At 41.0% G+C, this 18,057-nt stretch overlaps 1 protein-coding gene across 35 annotated transcripts in view; it reads right to left on the reverse strand.

The window, feature by feature from the left end:
• Positions 1 to 18,057, reverse strand: part of ZBTB20 (zinc finger and BTB domain containing 20) — a 621,054-nt gene that overhangs the window by 437,165 nt on the left and 165,832 nt on the right. The window lies entirely within an intron of this gene.

Raw genomic sequence — 18,057 nt, forward strand, 5'->3', positions numbered from 1 at the left:
GTGTAAAGAGCAGGTAAATAAAATGAGCAGAATCTGTTCACTTGTAGAGCTTTGCCCTTCCCTGTCTGTACTCTGAAAGGGTCCTAGCTAATATTTGAAGCACACACACCCAACTGCCTATGTAGCTCCTTCTGTGTGGTGAGGACAGAGCTCCTAGCAAATAATCATACAACACTGCATACATATTTGTGAAGAACAAGCTCTCAAATATTGTAAGAAGGAACAAATTGGCAGTACTCCCATGAATTCTGCATGTGTAGAAGTGCTACTGTAGGCTCTAATTACTGCAAGGGCAGGAATAGTGGAAGAGTCCCAACCATGCTGAAGAACATGGGCCCCTCCAAACAGCAGTGCCTGGTAAACCTGATGTTTCTTTTGTCACTCCTGCATTGTTGTCAACATCACCTCATTGTTTTAACAACACCCCTCCCCGCTTGGGAGGCAGCACACTGGGGAAGGAGGCAACAGTGCTGCAAGCCCAGGCTGGCTGGCACCAAACCCTGCCTCATGCTCTTCAAGTCATACCTTCTACCCTTGATCACTGGATCCTCCTGACCTGATAGGTTGGTTGCATTGATGAGTGGGTGGTGATGAGGGTCATACTATCCAAGGTGATGGCAGACTATGGATAATTCAGAGAGCAGTTTATCTCTAATCTGTGCCGTAGTCACGACCAGAAACCATAGATCCAAACATCCTCGTCTGTCATGCCAGTCTGGAAGCTTCTCACAGCTTGAACCCAGTGGCCCAGGCACTTCTCTGCTTTTACCTTCTCTGATGCTCCACTTTGGATCTCAGCTCAGAGTGGGTTTAGCAGCTGGCGGTCTCCAAACTATGAGCTCATTTTCAGTCTCTATTTCTATCGGCACACTAGAGACCTGCACCTATTCCACAAATAGAAGGAATCCAAATGCTTTCCCTTAGGCTCCTGCTTAGGATTTCATTATTAATTATATTTGAAGGTTATACAGTTAAAATACTAAACTTTTTTTTTTATTATTTGAACATTTATGTTAAGCTGCTGAGATTTCTAGCAGCTTAGCAGCATTATTTCTGTGTAAGAGAATAAACCTCTTAGACTCTGCACACAGGCATCTCATCTAAAATGAACGATTTCAAAAAGTGCTGAAAGGTAACACCGAATAAGTAATGCCTTTTAAACCAAAGACTCAAAGACTGGTCCTGCAGGCATCCACCAGTGATGCAGCCCCTCTGTACTCAAATTCTGCAATGGTGGCAGAGCACATATCAATGGGGTTGAGGCAGCTGCTGCAGCAGTAACACTGTTGTAGTGCCTGTAATTCCACTAGAGTCACAGTGTACTATCTTCTGGCAACAGTGAGGCCCCATTTGGCTGTATTCAGGCATTATATATAGGTTGTTATAGCCTGATGAAGGCTGGAATCAAAAGCCTGAACTAAACAAGTATGGAGGAAAGATTGTTTCCAGACTTTGAGACTCAAACCTGTCTCAAGTTACAATCCATTGCTTCAAGCTTTTACTTTCTCTTCAGTGGTCAATCCGACTAGGTGGAACTAACTACAAGTATCTAACTATCTACCACTATCTAACTTTTGCCATCTTCCCTGAAGTTAATCATGGTTAGCTATGACACCCTTCTCTTAAGGAAAGTAAGTTTTTGAACTAAGAAACTTTAAGCCAAGAATGCTGGATGACAGACCAGATGATCCCCAACCAAAAGAGATCTCTTTCACCCAAAATTCTAGACTTCAATGACATGAAATTCTTTCTAACTTCATGAGAGAATTCTCCTCTCGGATATACCAATTATCTGGAAAATCTAGAGGGAAAAATGCATAATTGCGAAATCTATTCATGCTACGAATAGACAGGCAGAAACCAGTTTTATATATGTAATTCAGGAGTCAGTTTTTGGATCCAGTTAGCTTTTCTGATACCACACTTCCAGGTAAGCTTCACAGAAACTTATTCCCCAGTTCCCTGTAAGCCATTCATTCCAGGCTGACATACAGACATTTTTCAGCTTCCTCTGATCCACTTCTTGACTGAAAATCTCCACCTGGAAGGACGAATCGACAGTTTTCCAGTTACCCACATAGAAAATGTGTGGTACCTCAGCTCCTTTGCAGGGCATGCAGATTCACATAAGCAAGTGGAAAGCTGAACAATTTTGACAAATGGCTTAAACCTTGTCTTCGCGGTGACCAAGTTAAACATTCAGAGTATCGCAGTGCCATTATTTTCAACATGACAACCCCAAAAAGTACCTCGGGTGTTAGAGGAATGAATGCCCTCCTTAAAAAAGGGGGGGAAAAGTGCATGGATCTTTATACTTTAATTTATTAAAGCAACAAAGCACATCAGGCAGCAATTAAAACATTTCTTGCTTTGGCTTAGATGGAATCAGGGTAAAAGTTAATTTAGTATAATCACCCAATACTTACAACTGTACAATGGTCTTGAAAGACAGCCACTGGAAAATATCATTGCTGTTATGAACTAATAATATACTTATCCCATATATACCACATGCTATCTGCAAAGCCCTGTATGAATATTAACTACTTAAATAGAAACATTAACTAATTAAGTATGATTTAAGACTTAAAATGTAAGGAAACAGCAGGCCATTTTATTTTCTATAAAGAAATACATATGAATGGGACATGATTCTGACCTCATCCCCAAGCTTAAAAAGGACTCAGGGGTTTTGAAGTCAATGGATTTTTCCCAGATTAAAAACGCAGCAAACACAAAATCAGATTATGCATAAAAGCTTCCCAAACTGAAGACACTTACAAGGATGCCATCTGGCATACAAGCAAGTCCTTCAGGAAAACCAGTCATCACCAAAACCATCCATAACCAGAGGCAAAATGCTATATCCTAATCCCCAGTCTCCTCTTCCCATTAAAAAGAACCCCTCACCTACCCATAACATATTTTAATGTCAGGAAGTTAAAAGCAGGAAAGCCATAGTTTCAACACAAGTGCTGAGACTTCATCTAATGTGCCAAGTTTCAGCCTGGAGTGAATTTTTAACAGCCAAGTTATAAACCCATGAAAATAGGGGCTTATAGTGGAACTGCTGACAAACCCTTAACTATAGCAGTGCACACAGTGCCAATAATAGACAAAACTGCCCCATTTTATAGCACACAGGAAGGCTGGAATTCGGCTGTTATCAGGGATAATAATAAACTTCTGCTGGTGAGTCAGAGTCTCAGCCTCAGATTTACATTCCCACTGTTACTAAGAGTTTTTAAGTTAAACAATTTTATATAAAAATGCAATAAACAACATTTATATTACCAACGGCATTTGTTCCAAGTGCTTTTGAGCTAAAACATTGCACAATTTTCCTTCTATCCTCCTCCTCCTCCCTTTTCTCCTCTTTTCTCACTCCCTCCCCCCTTCATACATGCACACACAGACTGCCCCACCGGAACTGCAAACTGACTGGATCCTCGGACTCTCACGCATCTGAGATTAAACCCAGACCCACCCATGGCACAGGGCCCATCCCCAAACCAATGCTAGCAGCCGGGTGGCTGCGTTGCAAAGTTATTAACATATAGCACTGCAAGACTTGATTCCTCCTGCATCTTAGTGCAAGCTGTGTGGCAACTCTCAGCTGAATCATGAGAAAGGAAAGAAAAAGGAGTCCACAAAATCCCTCTTGGGTTTTTTTTGTGGGTATTTTTGGGGGGCATGGTCTTCTCTTCAATGTGCTTTTCACAACCCTTTAAGCCATCTCCAGGAAAAAATGCTGTATTTTAACAGTTAGACCTGTACTCCTGGATGTTTTCTCCCATGAAAGAGTCAAGGTCAGATTTAGGGGAAACTAGGCAACAGTTTGATTTGCCCGTAATGCAACAGATAGTAGAGAAAAGACCTAGACACAGAGAGGCAAAAGGTCCCGCACTGTCAGTACCTGGAATCTTAAGAATTGCAATCTTCCCCCGCATTACTGACAAAGACGGGGGGGGGACTATAAAGCAATTTTCTCTTGCTCAGCTTGCCCCTACCTCAGATGCTTCTTATCAGCTATGTCTCTTGCCTTTCTCCTCCTTAAGAAGCAGAATTACATCACTGACCAATCAATTTAAATTTATCTGCCCAATTGACGTTTTTTGGGGGGTTTTGTTGTTTTTTGGGGGGTTTTTTAATAAACTTCCCAGGAACAGCTTTTAACACATTTGGATTTTTTTTGTCATAAAATATTCTATTTATTTCCCAGCAGCTGGTGTCAAAAAAGTTGTTGTTTTCTTTAAATATTACTCTTAAATAAATAAAATCTGTTTTCATATCATGTAAAATTAGTTTTGCCTGCTGTGAGTTTGTGGCATTATGAAGTGATCATTTTTTTCCATGAATTATTTAAAGTGAGGATATAAAAAAAAATCTGAACAGTACCATGCCTTTTAATTTGTATAAATGCAGCATTCACACAAAAATTCACCATGTGCTGGACACATGGTATATACCATCTTTGAAGTTACAAACTACAAATGGATAACCAGCTATTTCACAGAAGGTAAAAATATATTGTTTCTTTGCTCTCAAAGACCCTTGTAGATTATCCAGTCGGACAGAAAGTATACCTTGTTTGCTAGGAGTAGCCTGTTTTAAACAACTTCTTTCCAGTCGCTCTCGCTGAGTTTTGCTGCTTGGCTGGTCCTGGATGGCATTTAACTTGTTTTATTTATTGTTTCTTTAAATCTCTGATTTGACAGTGTCTCTTTCTTTTATGAAAAACTATTGGAATTGTTAGCAATTCCTCTGGAGTCTTCAGATTACCCTGTCTTTCAGGACTGATATAACTGCATAGCTGTAATTATTCTCGCTTCTTATTCTGAATGTCGTTTTTGGAAGGGGGCGAAGGGAGGGGATTTTAATGAATCATTCAGGCTCCCCAAGGCACAATAAGGTGACATTCCAGACTTACCATGATCTTTTAAGGTAGAGGGGCTTTAACGATTCAATTTATAAGATAATCTGCTCAAGAATAAAATGCTATTATCATCATCCTCATTTTCCATCCATTCTTCGAGATAAATTAGAGGGTGAAAAATATGCAGGGGGTGAAGACTTGTTTTCAGCTTGTTTTATTATTGCGTACAGCTTGTAGGGCAAGGCAAAGGAAACGGCTTTACAAAAAATGAATGCTTTGCACCGTGCTTCAGAAGATGCTACTTGGTGAGAGAGCATCGACTAGTGGTGAGAGAATGGGTTTGGGACTCAGGGATTTTCTGTCCATCAAAGAATCGTGCCAACACTGTTAAGTCACTTAGGTTCCTTCTGCCTCATCTTCTGCTAACCATAAATGATCATCATTAAAAAATAATTATATTACGGTAATAGCCAGGACCCCTGATCAGACACACTAGGCTAGTACTAAGCTCGCTACAAAAACAAAGAAAGAGCCTTTGCTCCAAAGTCTTAAAAGGGGATACTATTATTTACCTGCCACACAGGTATGTATTGAGAAAACTGGTCCTTGCTGCCCATCATTCTTTGGAGAAGTAAAAGTCTATATGCTAACAGCATTGACAGTTTATTTTTTAAGAGTAAACAGACCTGACAGCGAAACACAAAGTTCTTTGAAGGAAATTTTCCCCTGAGGAAAAAAGGAAGAGATAGGTCCAATCTAAAAATCTTGGACTTGGAGGCCCTCTCCTGTTTGCAAAAGACTGGGTGAGAGGTTCAGACAGCAAAGATGAGTTCATCAACGATGTCCTCCCATAATCAAGCACAAACCTGTCTGTTGTCAATTAAAAAACAGGATCAGGATGGACTGTAACCAGCAGTGTCCCAAATTCCACTATCTTGTAGCTACAAGCCATTAGTCTTCTTTTCCAATTTGTTAAATAGGTCAGTCCTCTCTACTGTAATACGTTTATTTTTGTGCCAGCCTTGCCAGCCCAATTTTGGCTAAATCTCTTCACCCTAAAGTCAGAAACAATTTAATGGGTTTTTTTTAGTAAGCTTTAAAATAAAAAATAAAAAAAACATGTAGCTCAGGGCCAGAGGGGCAAAGTCAAATGAAAAAAACTCCACAAGAGCCTACATTTAGAATTACCAACATACTTTTCTTTGGTAGAGGATGGCAATGAAAAGATGTTATAGTCATTTAGACACGGCAAGGAATTTGGGGCACCAGATGTCATACAAATCTCAGGCTATGCGAATGCAACATGAGGTACTTAACACTAATGCTAAACCTGTCGTCTCCACTGGCATGCAACTGCTTTGTGACTATCCTGCCCATGCCTATGACTTACAACCTGAGGATTTTCCCTCAAGATTCCTGACCAGAACAACCAAAAAGGAGACCCAGCCCCCAGGCTACCAGAGACTCCATCCTATGCTTTACACTGAGCACAATGCCAGCTGAAACGGCTTTAGCAGTTTAGCTGGTGCTGTGTGGATACTCATACAGTGTATATGTGATCCATACTGATCAAACTGCCTGTTTCATACAACATTACAGTGACTGCCAATGCAGCCAATATATAAAGCAAGTTTCAGACCCAGTATTAACTTTTGTGGGAAATTTTACACGCACTTTGATAGATCAGGAGAATAAAGATGTTGTTTATGACCCTCCATATTCTCCCTTCCCTCCCTGGCCAGTATCAGCTGGGCCTTTCATGCATTTCATTTATGCACACATAAAAAGAGAAGAAGCTATGAACCAGATTTAAAGGCTCTGAAATTAATTAAAATACTTACTCTTGCTGTTGTATCCTTGGCATTTATTAAACCGGAAATATCCCCTTCCCCCCAAAATACCCTCAAGCTCACTTAAAAAATGATTGAAAGCAAGCAAGAGGTAAGATGGAACTGACAATTGTACTGACAAGAGTGAAGTTGCACCCCTTATGCCAAGACTGAATTTAGTGATAAAGAGTTAAAGCACAGGAATAATTAATGACAGTCAACAAGATTTTATGGAAAATAGATGCCGTCAAATGAATCTGATTTCATTCTCTGATGAGATAACAAGTTTTGTTGATAAAGATAATGATGCAGATAAAACATAGTTTTATGAGGAATTCACTTAGCAATGCACAATGTTTGGAATAAAAAATATTGCCATACAATATCAATACAGGGCATTTTAAATGGATGAAGAACTGGCTATCTGAAAGATCTCAGAAAGGAGTTGTCAGTGAAGAATCATCATCAAATGGAGATGTTACAAGGTCTATCACTATTCAGTGTTTTCAACAAAAATCTGGGTGTAAATATGAAGTTAGGGCTGATAATATTTGTAGGTGACAAAAGGACTAGCAGGGAACAAAGAATGCAGGTTATACCTACAGAATAGAGACTCCATTCTGGGAAGCAACGGTGCTGAAAAATATTTAGAGGTCACGGTGGATAAACAGTTCAACATGAGCTTCCAGTCCAATGTTGTGGCAAAAAGGGCTAATCTGATGCTTGGATACATAAAGCAGGGAGGAAAAAAGCAGGAGCAAAGCAGTTGATTTTATCTCTGCACACATTATTGATCAGGCTGAAGCAGGAATAGAACATCCAGTTTTGTGGTCCTACGGGTTTACAATATGTGGAGAAGGTAGAAAAAAAAAACAACCCAGTAAAATGGTTTGTGAGCAGCAGATGAGGCCTTACTGTGAGAGCTTGAGTTATTTAGCTTACAAAAAGATGATATCTCCGTCACAGCGTACAAGTCCTTTCATGGGGGAAAAACCCAAGAAGTTCTCTAGCAAAGAAAGATATAACAGGAAATAAAGGCTGAAACCTAAAACCAGAAAAATTCAAATGAGACATAAGGCTCAATTTATTTTAAGTCAGGACAATTAGCCATGGGAACAAATTCTGTTGAAAAAAAGGGGAGATTTTTCCCTCTCTCAGTATCTGGTTGTATTGGGATCAAACTAGGGGGAAATGGCTTATATTACTGGCCTGTGATATACAGATGGTCAGACTAAATGATCTCTTCTGAGTTTAAAATGTATCCACAAATCCTTCCGTAAGAAAAACTGATGTTCACACAAAGATAGTCATATACAGAAGAGTCCAATGGGTTTTGTGGGCTTGAAGTTGTACTGGCCTGAGCAATCCTTGACACAAGGGCTAAATAGACAGTCAAAAAGCCCAAAGCTGAACCAATTCAGTCTTTGCAGGTTAGTCTAAGCTGTAAAGATTAAACTGAGAAGAGAAACAACTGGGCACACATTTACCTTTGATTCAGGAAATGCAGTCACATGCCGGCAGTGCCCCAGGCCAGAAGCTGGGGAGGGAAAGGCTGGGAGGAGGCACTAGAGCATGGTTCTCTGGCACTCACTCTTCCTGCTGCCCTGGAAGTCTCTTGGATTTGGGGTCCAGTATCACAGCAGCAGGACTCTGCAGGGTTACTCATCACTTCCTCTTCCTGCTTCCAGGTGCCTCTGGGATTTGTAGTCCACAGTCGCAACCAGCAGTAACTTTCAGTAAATTTAGCAGGGCAGGGCAGCTCTGTACTCAGGGGAAGCGGGGTTTAACTCCACTCCCTGGCCCCAGCCCCCAGCTGGGGCTTGCCTGGGGGCGGGGGGGCAGTCCCTGCCTCTCTCTCACTCCACCTCTCCCCAAACCCCAGCCCTTATCTGCTGGAGCAGACAACCCAGCACAGCAAAGCATGAATGGATGCTGGGGGACTGTGATTTAACTTGAACCAGGAAGGTGTCTGGGACAGAAGTTTCAAAAACCAGCTTGACACAAATCAGTTAAGTCTAATGCTACATTCAACCAGGTTTATCTTAAACCAGTTTCAGTCATTTTGAAATTGGTTTATGTGCACTGAACTTCTGTTCTGTTACAGGTTTAAAACAGTTTCTGATAACTTAAACCAGTTTATGTGTAACTTCTGTCCCTAGCCAAGAAGGCAGATGAGTGAGGTAAAGTATTGCAAGTATCTACTGAGGTTTTTTTAATTACTGTTTATCATTTAAATATGGTTCAGTTAGAGATACCATCCAACCAAGACCCTGAGTCAAAAAACAACCCTAAAATTGAAATATATATACTTGAAATTCAAACTATTTGGGCCCATCTGTAGATTCAGTTTTAATCTGCGTTTGAAACCGAAACAGGTGACACTAGTAAGGTACTATCAAGACACATATTTTAGTTGGGGTAATGCAAAATGTGGAAGGTCTTCTTCACAGGGGCTTATATTTAACTGTGTCTAGGAATTCACAAGCACTGAATTTTGTCTTAAGCTGCAGGTTTGAATACACTATATTGGCATTGCTTGCCCATCACACTAAGTCAGGTATACTGCTTCTGCTTCAGGAGGTAGCACAGGCCGAGCAGACAGTGGTGTCTAAGCATGGCACTGCCTTGTCCCATAACTGAGTGAGACAGACATATCCCAGTATGTTTAACCTTAAACCCAAAACTCAGCTCCAAAGCAAATCTGTGGGAATACCGCTGTATTTCACAGAAAGTGTGCTTGGGATCCAGCCATGAGTAGCAAAGACTTTGTTTTTTTGGTCATATCTGAAAAAAAAAATCTGCACAACCACAGCCCCTTAACACCATGCTGGGAACTGTTTCAGAAGCAGCTTCAAGTGAATATCACCACCTACTTAATCACCAACACAGCTCCCTGAAGCATGTGTGTCTTTTTGGCTGCTGTCTTGTCCCAGTACTGACCCAACTCCACTTAATTTAGGAAAACTAACAAGATCACACCCCAAGGCAGTGAGCTGCAGGCAGGCAAAAGATATGAAACCTTCCATTGCTTACAGTTCATTTGAAATTTTCTTTCTGCCCTCAGTAAATGGTTCAGATTATAAATGCAACAGATTTTTGACGTCACTAACACTATGTTTTAGTTACAATTACAGGCAAATGTCACTCATCTACACACTCTACTCACTGCCTGAAAACAATATGATTTAAGAAGTATGTCAGCACTAAAGAAAAGACTCTTCCCACTGGATTAAAATGTGCATTTTAAGAAAGGAAACACTTGTAGGAAGAAGGAGAGGGAATCTTCTGTTTCTGTAGTTTATTTTTCTGCTTAATGAAACAAGGTTTTCAGCTTCAACAATAGCAGCTACAACGGCACTTCATTACTCTCCTGAGTGCATTGCCTCTCCCTGCATACCTGTAGCTGCCCTGTTCTATCCTCCTGAAAATTATCTGCTGGCACTGCATCAATATCACAGTGCAAGAACAAGCCAAGGACTGATTTATTGAGCTATGGAAAGGCTGCTACTTTTGTAGACAAGGAACCCAGACCAAAAATTCCATATCTCAATACTTATGAAATTTGGGACTTAGAAGAGACAGGAACTCTACACATCAGGTTTCTCTCTTTTAAGGAATACATCACAGGGCAAACCTCTGAGTTTAGGTGTTAGATCTGGACTTAGAAAGCTAAATGACCACCAATGAAAAACATCATTTCCCCAGATTCAATATATATTAAATCAAATACCAGGTCCTTATCCAGTCAAAATTCCATTGACTACACTTGAGAATTTCCAGGGACAAGGATCATGGGTTCAAAAGCGTTCAAAGGACTTTGGAGCACAAGTACTATATACTATATCTACCCAAATCCAAGATGACCCTGAATTTAAGACAACCCCTCAATAATTAGACTCTATACATAGAGCATTTATAAAATTGCTATAATTTTTTATAGAAATAATCTAATTATTGGCGGGTCATTTTAACACACCCGTCCGCAACATCTTCAGTGGGGAAAGCAGTGGCAGGGCAGGCGGTAGGGGAGACAGTGGGGGAGCAGTAGGGAGGCAGGTGGAGGGGAGGGGGGGTCAAGAAGCTTGCCCATGCCCCATGTCCTCTCACACCTTGCCCCCTGACACTGCCTTTGATCCCCCTGCAGCCTCTGGCACCCTTACCCCTTTCCCTCCTACTTCCCCCTTGTTTCGGTGCTACACGCTCCATCCCCACTCCAGCCTGGGGCAGAGAGCACATGCTTGCCCTAAACTAGCCTGTGGCCAGCAGTGGCAGCTCTAGCTGGGCCCCAGAGCTGCAGCTGCAGCTGCAGCAGCTGCCTGTCCCCACCCACTGTCTCGTACTTGATTCCAAGACTAGGGGCTTTTCTCCCTCCTACTTCCCCCTTGTTTCGGTGCTACACGCTCCATCCCCACTCCAGCCTGGGGCAGAGAGCACATGCTTGCCCTAAACTAGCCTGTGGCCAGCAGTGGCAGCTCTAGCTGGGCCCCAGAGCTGCAGCTGCAGCTGCAGCAGCTGCCTGTCCCCACCCACTGTCTCGTACTTGATTCCAAGACTAGGGGCTTTTCCCCTCTGGTTAAATGGGGGGAGGGGGGCTCATCTTGGAATATATATTAAATACAGCACCACTAAAAGTTAATACCACTTGTGCTTCTAAAGTTATTTTAGCATTTCTTTTTAACAACACTCCCCACAAGATTTGGCCCAAAGATTTAGACACACTTTTGTTTTCTCTGTGCTCTTCTGGAGCATTCAAGCTGGTATCAACTGCTGGGATCAGATAGGGATATATCACGCAATCTGTTTCTAGGGGCAACTACACTGGCAAACCTCAGTCCTTCCTATTTCTTAGTGTGAATGCTTTCTTCTTACACGCAATGACCTAAAGGCTTCTCAGGATACAGTGCATGGAAAACACAGAAAGTTTAATTTTTGCAGGGCTGCTGCTGTTAGTCAAACCAAGTAGCAGTGTCATGCCCCCAGGGGTACAAATACTATTCCCATTTTGCTATAATTTTTCCTCAAATGTTGCCATTTGATGTGATGGTGGTGGGCATAGATGGAGTTTTAAGTAACCCTAACTGGAAAGCTGGTGATGTAACATTTTTCCTTTGGGAAATGCGGTTTTGTTTAAAATGAAATGTTTCGCAGACTGGCAAAATTCTGTTTTTCAAAAAAACCCCAAACAAACTGGAAAAAAGCACTTCAATAAGGTCAAAACATTACGTGTTGACTTTTCTGGAATACAAGATTTCAATATTCCATTTCAAAACAACTTTTTCACTATTTATTTCATATTGTAAATATGCAGATTATAAGAAAATGTCAAAACTGGAACACAGTTTTCATGTCCTCAAGACAAAATGTTTCAACTAACCCTCAATAATTCAGGAGGGGTTTTTTTGGAATTCCTTTCACAGTAGGTTTCAATGTAGGGTCTATGTTTTGTCTGTTCCCTTCCAGAATGGAAAAAAAAATCAAATTTGGGGTTGTCCATAAAACAAAATATCTGGTTCTTATCTAGAGTCAAGTTTTTAGAAAAGCAGGGAGAATCTGAATTGTTCCACTTTCCATTCTGTACAATATAAATTCAATTCTATCAAATGAAATTCTTCCTCTTCATAAAATTGGGGAGATATTTTCCCTAACCCATCTCCAAACTCTTGAATTGCACATCAGTAAAAAAAACCCCAGAAACCAGTTACACCTTCTTCTACATGTGCAAGCTGTATATATGGCAATGGAAGTAAGTTAAAGCTAAGCGGAAGTGCCCAGAACAGGGGGAGAAACAGAGGATTTTTTTTCCTTAGTAATAAAGTGATCTCTGTAATGGAGTCCCTTTAAATTACTGAAACTTAGGTCTTCATTCAGCTGCCCATTTCAATTGTAAACTACATGGGGTAGGGATGGTAATGCCTGCTAATGCAATAAAACAGTAAGTATCAGTCCGCCAACAGGAGAACAAGCAAGTTAAATCCCCCACATTTTTTTTCTTAATTCAGAGGGAAAAACAGAAGCAAAGGCAGAGCTGATTAAGAAACAACTCACCAAAGAAAAACAAAACAGGACAAAAAAAAGCCCCTGAAGAAGAAGGAGAAAATGAACAGAGGAAAAACAATTATCCCAAGCATTAGACAAAAGTCTGTAATATTATCTAGAATGACAGCACAGCCATTGTTAGTGCTGCCAAGGCACTGCATGTTTGCTATATCACCCGAGGTCCTAGGAGAATAATAAACTAAGCAGATTAGACTTAGACTGATGCCTCCGTGCCACTTTTACATCCACACAACACGCACACTGTTCTGTGTTTCAGAACACACGCAGGCAGGTAAACCCAGAAAATGGGTACTCCATGTTGTCAGGAGGGGAGAGAGACTGCCAACAACCAGGGCCTGTTTATTATTTAACAGTTGGTATTGCTAGAGGCCTGGCACTGTAATAGAGCAATCTCTGTTTCAGCGCAAGTAAGCCTGATTATGGGAGTGTGTGAGCCAAATCATGTTTACCATAGTCTGCGAGAACCTCTGTGCCCCCCCCAACAGGCATGGAAATTCTTACAATAGCTCCCATCCACATGGAGAAGAGAATTCCCAAGGAAGAGGTAAAGACCTAATTGTGCTTCCTATACAAGCCAAAGAAGGTGAAGGTTTCCGAAGACAACTGTGAAAACTGTACTCTGTCATCTCCATGCCAGAGACCAAGTTAGCCCGTCCTCCCCTCACTTCCATATTGTTCTTCACTCCCTTTCCTTCACCACCTCATGTGAGTAACCTACTTCTCTCTACTTGCTCTCCAAACAGAATGGTTTGTGGGCAGAGAATAAATACTATTATGTCCCAAGAAAAGGGCTTAACTAGCACTTTGCTTAGCAGGCAAACCCACCATTCCAACCCAGCAGAGGTATCTAAATTTCTGCAGGAGTGATATTACCACGATGAGAAAATCTGAGAGAAAGAACCATTCACAAGAGAAGTCTCCTGGATTCAGTCATGCTGTGACACAGATGTTGTGGAATATGGAATTTGTTGAGCAAACAAAGGAGACAAATGCCCTGAAATTTCAATAAGAGGCAAGGATTTCTTAGGGTGGTATCTTTTATTAGACCACCTGCATATTTGAGACAGAGTTAGACAAGCTTTCAAATGCAAGACATTCCTCATCAGGTCTGAGCAGCAAAAAATCAACACAGCATATACATTGGGCTTTTTTGCTGTTCAGATCTGATGAAGAATGTCTTGCATTCAAAACCTTGTCTAACTGTATCCCAATTATGCAGTTGATCCAGCAAAAGGTATCACCCTAAGAAATCCTTGCCTCTCATGTAATGCCTGGACCATCACAGCTACATCATCACTCTAACACTACCTGAAATGCAACAAAACTAAGGCTTCCATAATCAATCATTAGAAACAAGTAACAAAGGAGGATAGGATGGATTATAAGGTGGCTGATCTACAAAACCTTCAGTTTTAGCTTGCTGATTTTAATTCAGCTCCATATAGATAGTGACCAAATGCTGATAGCATCTGATGATGGTTCAATGGTCTTCATGAAAATAGTTTTCCTCCAAATGGACAAGATTCCACATTACCTCTACCCATCTCATAGCGTTGTGAGTTTAATTTGTGTCATGCCACAATTTGAGTCCAAGGGAGAAGAAATCATGAGACCTGGATTCTAATCCCAGCTCTGCTTCCCTATCTTAAAGTGGGGATAATTCATAGCAACACATATGAATCACTACTTTTTAAATCTTTACTATTGATGAAGGGCAGAGCAGTACTGATATGGAAAGTGCAATAAGATGCTATGTTATATTATGTTTTTATCACAAAATAACATCAGTACAGTTGGTCTAAATTGGCAGACTCAATGAAGAGGTGAACTGCTGAAAGGCCCATAGGAATTAGAGCTAATCTCTCACCTCTAGCAGTGCTCTCTCTGGGTCACAGTCAAGGCATTTTGGGCATGGGACAAGGGTCTATTAAGACAGAATCCATGGACTGACTGATCCAGATTTCAACATGTAGGGAGGCCCAGGTCTCATCACATTTGAATTAGGGAGTATATGAAAGGGTCCCATGTACAAAGAAAACTACAACCTGACATAGGGACTGGGTCACACAAAAAAACCAATTCACCTGCCCAGGAGTGCCTAGACCTCACCACATAGCTTCCTTCCCTGAGCTGAGTAACTCTGGCCCCAATTGCTCTCAGCTGGGCAACAGCAGCTGCACAGTAAGGCTGAGTGCTGGCTACAGACTGCTAACAGATAAAAAGGCAGCAGCTGCACCCCTTTTCCTTGCCCAGCAAAGCCTTCTTCTCCCTTCTACTGGGCAAGCATGGCCAATATTTGACATTCTCTGATTCATCCAAATCACAGGCAAGATCTATTTCTCAACGGTGACCTGCTAACCTAAGGGAGGACAGGATGCAGAGGGACCAAAAGGGGACCCACAGTTCTCCACAGGTGACAGCCCTTGTGGAATCTGGCATGTACACAGAGCTCAGGCAGTCAGGAAAAGGAGTGTACCCCTCTGATGTCCTTTCTGTACCTCTTCTGTAGACACACAAAGGATTTCAGTCCTCACATCTGTTGATTTGGCACCTTTCAGCAGCAGGCACCCTGCACTAAATAGTGTTTAAAGAATCCAACAAAAATAATGTAATAATAGCAATTAGACCCTTTAAAACATGCAGTTGTATTAGACACACAGTCCAGTCATTTCTCACATAGTAAAAAGCTCTTGACTAAGGAATCTGTACCTTGACAAGCACTAGAGGTGTGCAGGTATATAGAATAATTGCATTCCGTGTGTATTAATGTTTGCATATAAGAAGTGCATGCTGAGCTAGCACAACACCTCCTTCTTCAAATAATAACCAAGTTTCATACTGTGCCTGAAGTGCTCTTTATATAGTACACAGAAAATGGGCTGTGTAAAGATGAAAGCTGTGTGAATTGTTCACAACAAAACTTAAAACCCGGTGAAAACTTGGCTGGAACTGGATTTTGCTACTCATTCAAAATTCAGTTCAGCTTTACTCAAAGGGTTGTGCACTGGAGGGAGGGAGGTTTTATTTTCAACACTAAAGCCATGTGAATCTTGGTACAGTACTAATAAAGGCCAAAAGGAGTATGAAATGGCATAGAAGAGGCAAGGAAGCCTTTTTTTCTGCGGGAAGCAGAAAAAAGCAGGGAGAGGTAGTATGAATGGAAAGGGAATTCTAAGTCACTGCCGTTTGCCCAGGCATGAATAGTTAAGGCATTTAAGTCTTTCACCTGACAGCTCACAGTGAACACACCTTGGAATCCAGATGTGTAGTGATGAACGGAACATCTGGATTCTATCTTGGGGCAATGCTCCATGACTTTTCAACCACCGTGTGTGTAGTTAGAGGGATGCTTACATTCCCTACTGAAGCAATGCTCTCCCAACACGTGCGTGCGCGCACGCTTGTGTGTACATGTGCACATGTGTGTACATGCACACGTGTGTGGTTATGCAACAACTAGATTCTGTACTGGGATAATGTTCCCTCATTGTGTGGTGTGTTCCCTTCTGATGTTGTCTTTTCCCCATTAAAAAAAAAAAACCTAATAAAAAAGAAAATTAAAAAAAGATACAATAATTGTTACTGCACACTCTAATGAATTATTGTGTTCAAGGTTCCTACAAAAAAGTAATATTATACTCGGCTTATGTTTTAATTGATTTATTAATATTTTATCACAGGAATGTAATTTAAGCTCCTCATGATTTAGATCTCATAAACCTTTAGCATTTTGCAAATTCAAATTCCAATTTAAAGCCAGGGCGAGCAATTAACTTTTCTATCATCTTGTCAGGGGAGAAGGTTCGTGTTTAATTTGAGACAAAGTGACAGAAATATATATACACTGTATGTATTACTCCAATTTAATTTATGAGTCAGCACCATCCACCTTCCAAATGTAGATTTAATAGAAGTGGAGGGGGGTGGGGGAAAGGCCCTGCTGTTGAGGCAATTGCTGTGATATCTGCCCCAAATTCACTATGAAAAAATGTCCCTGGTTTATTGAGATACCAGGCTAGATTGATTACAGGTCTATTTTCAATCCTTTTGTTTTAATTTCCATTCACTCATCGCTTTCTCATATAGAGCATATTCTCTCAAATGTCAACTACCAGCTCCCTGCCAGTGTTGGACAGTGATGCCACTGCAAGCTCTTCACTAGCTAATCTAACTCCCTGAAGTCACAGACAAGGCAAAGAAAATGCCCCATGGGGTTTAGGGGATAATGCCTGCTTGGCCAAATCCTGTTGACGTTACACAGGCAAAACTTGTGCTGAAGTTAAAATGGAGAATTGAAATAGGAAAGCAACGCTGGGCCATACTTTTTATTTATTCCTCTTAAAACTAACTCTCCCCACCATCCCTCCTTGCATGTAACAGGACAGATATATTTGTATATGCAAAAAATCTCTCCAAATTTGCCTGAGCAAAGCGAATTGTTAGATAGCCTCCTACCCAATTTGTACATGCAAATGCTCCTTTACGACAGGCCACAGGTCAGGTATACAGAGCCAGTGGGCACAATGTACACTGTGCTGTGTCCCTAGGAGTCAGCTCACGGGCAAAAATAATGTTGCTAAGGAGTCAGCCCACATCCTGCCCCTTGGAATCCAATGTCAATCCTTGTACAAAGATGTACAGGCACTTTCCCATCAAGAATGCGTCTGTGTGTAGGGGGCATATATGCTGAATTCCACCCATAGGGCAGACACTATGCGGAACCCTATTGTAGCAAGAGTGTTGTTGATTAAAAAGTAATCTTGGCCCTGCTCTAAATTGCACTATCTGTGGGATCTATAATGTGAGAGTGCCCTCTGACCACTCCCACATTATAGATCCCACAGATATTTCCAAACTGGGGGCTGTTCAGATTTCATTTCAGGTAGAAGTTGCAAAACTCAGACTCCAATATACATCCAAATTAGCATACACATAACTGTAGCCAGTACACTGACAACCATCATATAAATTATGACTAGAACCGGGCAGAAAATGCTCTTCTGATCCTTCTCCTAAAATCAGGATTATAATCGAAACCTTGAATTCTTTTGCAAAGCAAATATTAAAATATCCTTTCCATTTTATGTCAGATTAAATGTTGTGTTTCAATAACTCCAAAACATTTCACTGTAATTTTGATCACTTTAAAACGCTATTCTTACCTTGCATTTTGAAATTAAAAGGAATTTCAGATTATAAAACTGGAAATTTTTATTTTGAAACAAAAGCATGGAAAATGTTGAAACTTTTTCAACATTTTTTGAGTTGAAAAACTCATCCAAAACTGACTCTTTC

Source organism: Alligator sinensis, unplaced genomic scaffold, assembly GCF_000455745.1.
Source record: "Alligator sinensis unplaced genomic scaffold, ASM45574v1 scaffold343_1, whole genome shotgun sequence".
In the NCBI taxonomy this organism is placed as follows: Eukaryota; Metazoa; Chordata; order Crocodylia; family Alligatoridae; genus Alligator; species Alligator sinensis.